Source organism: Rhamphochromis longiceps, linkage group LG23 (assembly GCF_057381845.1).
Source record: "Rhamphochromis longiceps isolate RC_006_pf linkage group LG23, R_longiceps_female_GT1.1, whole genome shotgun sequence".
Taxonomy (NCBI): Eukaryota; Metazoa; Chordata; class Actinopteri; order Cichliformes; family Cichlidae; genus Rhamphochromis; species Rhamphochromis longiceps.
In genome coordinates, this window is record NC_140578.1 from 1633234 (window position 1) to 1639528 (window position 6295).

Genomic DNA, 6295 nt, shown 5'->3' on the forward strand with positions numbered 1-6295 from the left:
CTCAATATTTTGCACTAGTAATAGATCAAAACTAGCGGACTATTTTATTTGGCTTTACAAATATCAGAAAAAGGGGAGAACAAGCTCTGGCAAAGTAAATTTAAGTTGGCGTCATATTATGCATATTTCCCCCTTTTTGCCCATAAACTGATTCTATCTCTGTTTATTATTTATTTTTATTTATTTATTTTATAGCCAGCCTATGGTGTTTGGACCCACAATCCCCTTCGCCTGTATGCGTGGCGTTTCCAGATATAATTTAGTAAAATGAAAACGGACATCAGGATGATTAAAAGGCAGGCTGGGATATTACAGGAATTTTATCCGTCCATCCATCCATCAGTAACGCGCATGTGTGGCGAGGGGATCATATGGTCTCACTTTATTTTCATTATACACTTTTCCCCTCAAGATCATTCAATTTATTCGACTATTCAATTACTCTGATTGTTGGAATCGAGGCCCTTTAGCTGTCCTAGAAAACAATGCAGATAAAATGCTCTTAAACTGTCAGCAAAGGGCAACACAATTAGAATAATTGACGGATGCAAATGCAGCGAGAGAGAAGATACGAGCGCGCACATCTGGTTTAGTGGGACAGTAAATGATGAGGTGCGTTTTTCATCTTTAAATGAGATGGCAAAGCAACGTGGCTATTAGTGCACTGAATGATGTGCAAAACAATCCGCATTTGGGGGGTAATCGTTTTGCATTTTACAAATATATGTATGCTGCACACAACAGTTAAAAATAATAGTAATTGAAGTGTGACATTACAGAGAAGATATATTTAATGTTATTATCCAAGGGGACTCAAACGGCTTCCGCTCTGTTAAATTCGCCCGGGCAGTCAAATTAAGTTTAATTCGTAAACATTTTTAACACAAATCAGTAAAGATGTTTTTGATTTTTCTGTTTTTATGATACATATTTGGAAGGAGGTTATTTATCTAAATGAATGTAATCTTGAGAGGAGGCAGCTCTCGGACAATAACTCAAACAGAGGGCGACTCCTTTGCCACCGCCGTTGACCCAAGCACCTCTAATTAGATCTAATATTTCAGTGGATGAGTTCATTGTCACCAAAGCGCAAATCTGCGATTCACAGATCCATCTTAGTGAGAGCAGAGAGTCAGGATATCTTATGTGATCAGGCTTTCATGGAGCGCGATTCATTTGTGGGATGAAAACCTGCAGCAGGCCTGGTTCATAACGAGCCACAACAGAAAAAGCTTCATCTGAGTGTTTATTATTTTTGTGCGTTTAAATCTATTATTTGAATGTTAGTCACACAAACCAACGTGGATGTCAGCTGAGCACATTTGCCATGCAATGGTGATAACACGGTTCAGAGCACAGATTCAGCCTGGGTACGATCAAATTCATGCAGAGACTGCGAGCAGAACAAATGCGTTATGTTCCAGTGGCTTCCCTTCGTGCAACACTTACACTTTAGAAGTGCGTAAATGTATTCTCGACTTCCAAGACGAATTACAGCCCAGCGCATCGCGCAGACCTACCTGGCAGTCTGTCTCCTCTCTGCTCTCCCTCCTCCTCCTCGCCTTCTTCTTCTCCTCCTCCATACCGCCGAGGCTCGTTTCAGCGGGGTGAGCCAGAGCTCGCAGGGAAACTGCAGTAGTCAGTCCACACTTTCTCCGCCGTCCACCCGCAAAACAACATCAGGTAGCAGTGGCACCGTGTCCCCACGCATTTGGTCCGAAAGCAGGAAAGGAACAGAGAGAGGGAGAGAGGCAGAAAGCGAGGGGGAAACCTTAGGAGAGAGCTCGGAGGAGAAAATTAAATTGCACTTGGGGGGCAAATTCTATTAGGGAATAGTTATTGTCTCCTGACAGCTCCTGTCCATTTGGGTAATTAGTAGAAGAGATTGGTTGAACAAACGAAATCTATTCCCGTCAGAAATGATATTTTCCAATTCCCTGATTGAACCTGACCCTGTCCTGCTAAGACGAGGCGGTAATAGGCTCATTTGACTCGAATAACTACAACAGTTTAAGCCAAGCCTGCCCGAAGAAGGATTTCATTTGGATTTTGCTTTATTTTCACGACACACTGATAAGATTTAATTGAAACACTATTAATATTATTTATTTATGACAAGATAAAGACACACAAACAGGAGAATTCAGCAGGATCCCCCTTTAACTGAAAGCCCTTTAAATTATCCAGTTTCAATTATAAGTCCTGTGATGCACTGGCACCTGCCCAAGGTGCTGCCCTGTCTGAATGCTGCCCGTCGTGCTGGAATAGACTCCCGACCCTCACGAACTTCATTAGATAAGCGTGGAAAGCAAATGGATATAAGGATGAATGAAAGCTGAGACCTGAAGCTTAAGCTGCTCTTGCAAACCAGAGCGCAAAAAATAATCTGGATTCAGGTGAAACCTCCTGATGCAAAAATGATGTTAATGTGTGATTAGCAGAAGCCCAGAGCTGCAAAAACACATTAACAGCTCCTATAAGATTACAGTTCCTCTGCAGCTCCTGTTGTTTTCTCTGCATTCTCAGATTTAAAATAGGCATTCTGAATTAGTTCGCATTTTCACCGTTCATGGGGCACACGCAGCTAATGCATAGCATTTAAAATACAAGACTGATTTTGACCAACATTATTGAATGAAACCATATTGTTTTTTTTTTTAATTTCAGCAAATAAAACCCAAAACCAAATAAAATGCATTTACTCCAGTGTTGTATTTTGATATTTCTATTTAAGATAACTATTAAAATCAGATTATTTTACTGCAGATGACTGATCATAACAAACTACTCAGTAAAAATGTGTGAAGGCCCGCATCCACAACCTAAAGATTTCCACAGAAAGCCTGTGTTGCGTCTTTGATGCTCGGTGAAAGGAGCAGTGTTGGCTGAGTGAGTGAAAGCGGTGTGACTGACAAGTGTTGGCTCTTCTCCAACTTCATTATCCAAGCACTTCCTGTAAGCTATATGCTAACTCTGGAGGGGAAGGGGTGGGGGTAAAACAGGAGCAGAGCCCCGTTTCCCAAAATCATCTATAAGGTAGTTTCATTGTAAAGAAGTACAATGGGAACAAGATGATCCAGGCTTAACAATGTTTTTGGGAAACTGAGCCCAGATCAGCAGAAGTGAAGGTCGGGGTTGTGTTGTAATGAAATGATGCGGAGACGTGAACTCACAATTTTAAGTCCTGAAAGTTAAATTATGAGATTAAACAAGCATGAAGCAGTGAAAGTGATTATATTGGAGGAATTTAAAAATAGTTACTTAAAATGATATAAAACCCATGTCTGCATTATTAATGTGGAAGGAATCACAAATGAATTCGAATAAGACAAACGCATCAACCTGGGTGTATTCCACAGTTTCATCTGGTGTAACTCTGGTTGGCTGGTTGTGCTGGGTGTGCTGGGTGTGCTGGGTGTGCTGGTTCGGGGTCTTTGGGAGCAAAACAAAAACTTATAATCTGTGCTCATTCATCAGCCATTAATTTGAGTGAACTGACAGAAGTAGAAGTTATTGCATAAACTGAAAACCTTGGTACAGGCTGCATGAACACTCACTGAGATGTTTGCAGATCTCGGCAGATGAGCGTCCACATGAAAGGGGGAGGGACTGCAGCAGAGAAATGAGATGGGTCTGACCCTGCGTGACTCCTGCGTTTAAAAGGCTGCATGTTTAAAACCCGAAAGGGGATCTGGCTTAGTTAGGATGCAATGTATACCAATACCATATATTAACCTCTTTTTCATAATTTATTCACCCCCACTCCATCCCCACACCCACATTCTCCCTCTACCCACAGCAGGAAGCTTTATAGTATTATTAAAGTCAGAAAGAGAGATGACAGAAAAATGCATCAAGCCCCTCCTGCATTTTAATATCAATACCGGCGGGGTAATAAACATCGAGGCAGAGAGCGTACAGGAGACGAGTGACTATAAAACTCTGCATTGTCTAATTTATGGAAGACAGCAACAGGGCAGGAAGGTGAGGTTTTTACCCTTCAGTCAGTGGTTTCATAACGCAACTTTGTCTCAGTTCAAAGCATCAGTTTTAGACAAAACACACAAAAAAGTTTAGAAGAAAGTAATCAGCTCGTGTTACTCCAAGAAGATATACGGTGACAAGGTATGCAGGTAAAGCTCCGCCATGACGGTGTCACCTTAAGCTCAATTTGCTGTTTGTATGGTTGCTTTTATAAGCATTTGTCGTCTTTGACCTTGAAAACAAACAGATTTGTAACAAGGTCAATCGGCAACATTGTAAACTGAACAAACGGATGTTTTCAGATGTTGGTGGACTGTGGAAACCTTCCTGTAACACAAGTCAAAGAAAAACATGTAGATGAGTGAAAACACATCAACTGCAGCTTAATCTGTAGGGATTTATGTTTCCTTCCAGTCTGCGTGCGAAAGAACTGATTATTTCTGAGCCTTCTTATAATGCGATTTATTCTTTTCAGTGTTAAATATAAACTCGAGGATAGGCAACATGGACAAACACTAACAGCTGGAGTAATCCACTGATGAGGCCAAACTACTATCATGTCTGTCCATCACATATGAATATTAAACTGCAGCTGCTATATGGATGGTTTTCAATAACCATAACTAACACTCACTAATTAGTGACATACCAGACATTTTGATCACCAAGTTAGCCAACCTGGGGCTCCTGCCATCCACCTGCTCTTGGATAAAGGACTTCCTGGTCAACAGACCCCAGCGGGTGAAACTGGGTCCTCGCCTTTCGTCCCCTCGCACTCTCAGCACCGGCTCTGCCTGGGGCTGTGTACTAAGCCCACTACTCTACTCCCTCTACACATATGACTGCAGTCCCGCCCACCCAGAGAACATCATTGTCAAATTTGCTGATGACACAACAGTGATGGGGCTGATCACAGAGGGAAATGAGGCAGCTTATAAATAATTTCCCCTACAGATCAATAAAGTATTCTGATTCTGATTCTTACAGAGATGAGGTCCTGAGACTGGGTGAATGGTGTGCATCAAACAACCTGGTACTTAACATCACCAAGACCAAGGAACTCATCCGGGACTTCAGGCTGTGCCCCCCTGCACATCAACAGAGAATGTGTAGAGCGAGTGGAGTCCTTCAAATTCCTTGGCCCACATCTCTGCAGACCTCTCCTGGGCAGCTAACACCACGGCCCTAGTCAAGAAAGCCCAGCAGCGGCTACACTTCCTATGGGTGCTCAGGAAGGAGCAACTAAACACCTCGCTGCTGATGACCTTCTACAGATCCACCATCGAGAGCCTGCTGACCTGTGCAGTGACAGTGTGGCACGCCAGCTGCACCGAGGCAGACAAGAAGAGACTGCAGAGGTAAACACAGCACAAAAAATCATCGGCCGCCCCCTGCCCTCCTTGTCTGCCGTCTACAACTCCCGTTGTCTTAGTAGGGCCAGAAACATTTTAAAGGACACTACCCACCCCGGCTTTTCAACCTAATGCCGTCTGGCAGGTGCTGCAGATCCATACGGGCCAGAACAGACTCAGGGACAGCTTCTTCCCCAAAGCCATCACCGTACTCGACTCAACTGTACAAAAGTAATCTGCACTGAAATATCATCAATTCCCTGCCTGTCTGTCACTGTGTCAGCACTGTACTGTGTATTTATATTTATAGTAGTGTATAGTTATATTATTGTATAGTTTTTATAATGTGCTATAAGCATGTGTGCACTTATATAGAGCTGTTTCCAATTTCATTATACTATGTATAATGACAATAAAGGCTTTCAATTCAATGCAACTATATTCATACTGTCACATAACTGACATTTTGTGGTTTGTGTGAATTCGATTAAACGGTGTAAAAAGCGCAAACAGCTCCGAATGTGTCCTAATTTAGATTTGAAGCCTCTGTCCTCGGTGTGAACTGCTCACCTCAGCCTTGGCAAAGCTGCAGACAGATATTACACTGCTGCCAACTTCCTCATTAACCATCATTAGTCTGAACCAGCATAACACTTGCAGCTCACTGAAGCTCAAGACACCTGATAAAGGGCTTGTGTAGCGTGAGCAGCACACAGCGTGGCTGACGCCAATCCTCTAACAAACACAGGTAAACGTTTAAACAGATTAACTGATCGGACGTGCGGGAAAAGTGCTCGAGAAAAACAACGTTTCCAAGATTTTCATGATGTGCAAAAAGTTTAAGGATACATAATTCCTGCTTCACTCTGATGGTCTTCCATCCCAGCTGATATTTTAAAAAGTGTCACGGTGCACTGGATAAAAGGCATAAATAAACAACTTAAGGAAGGTTTCTTGTG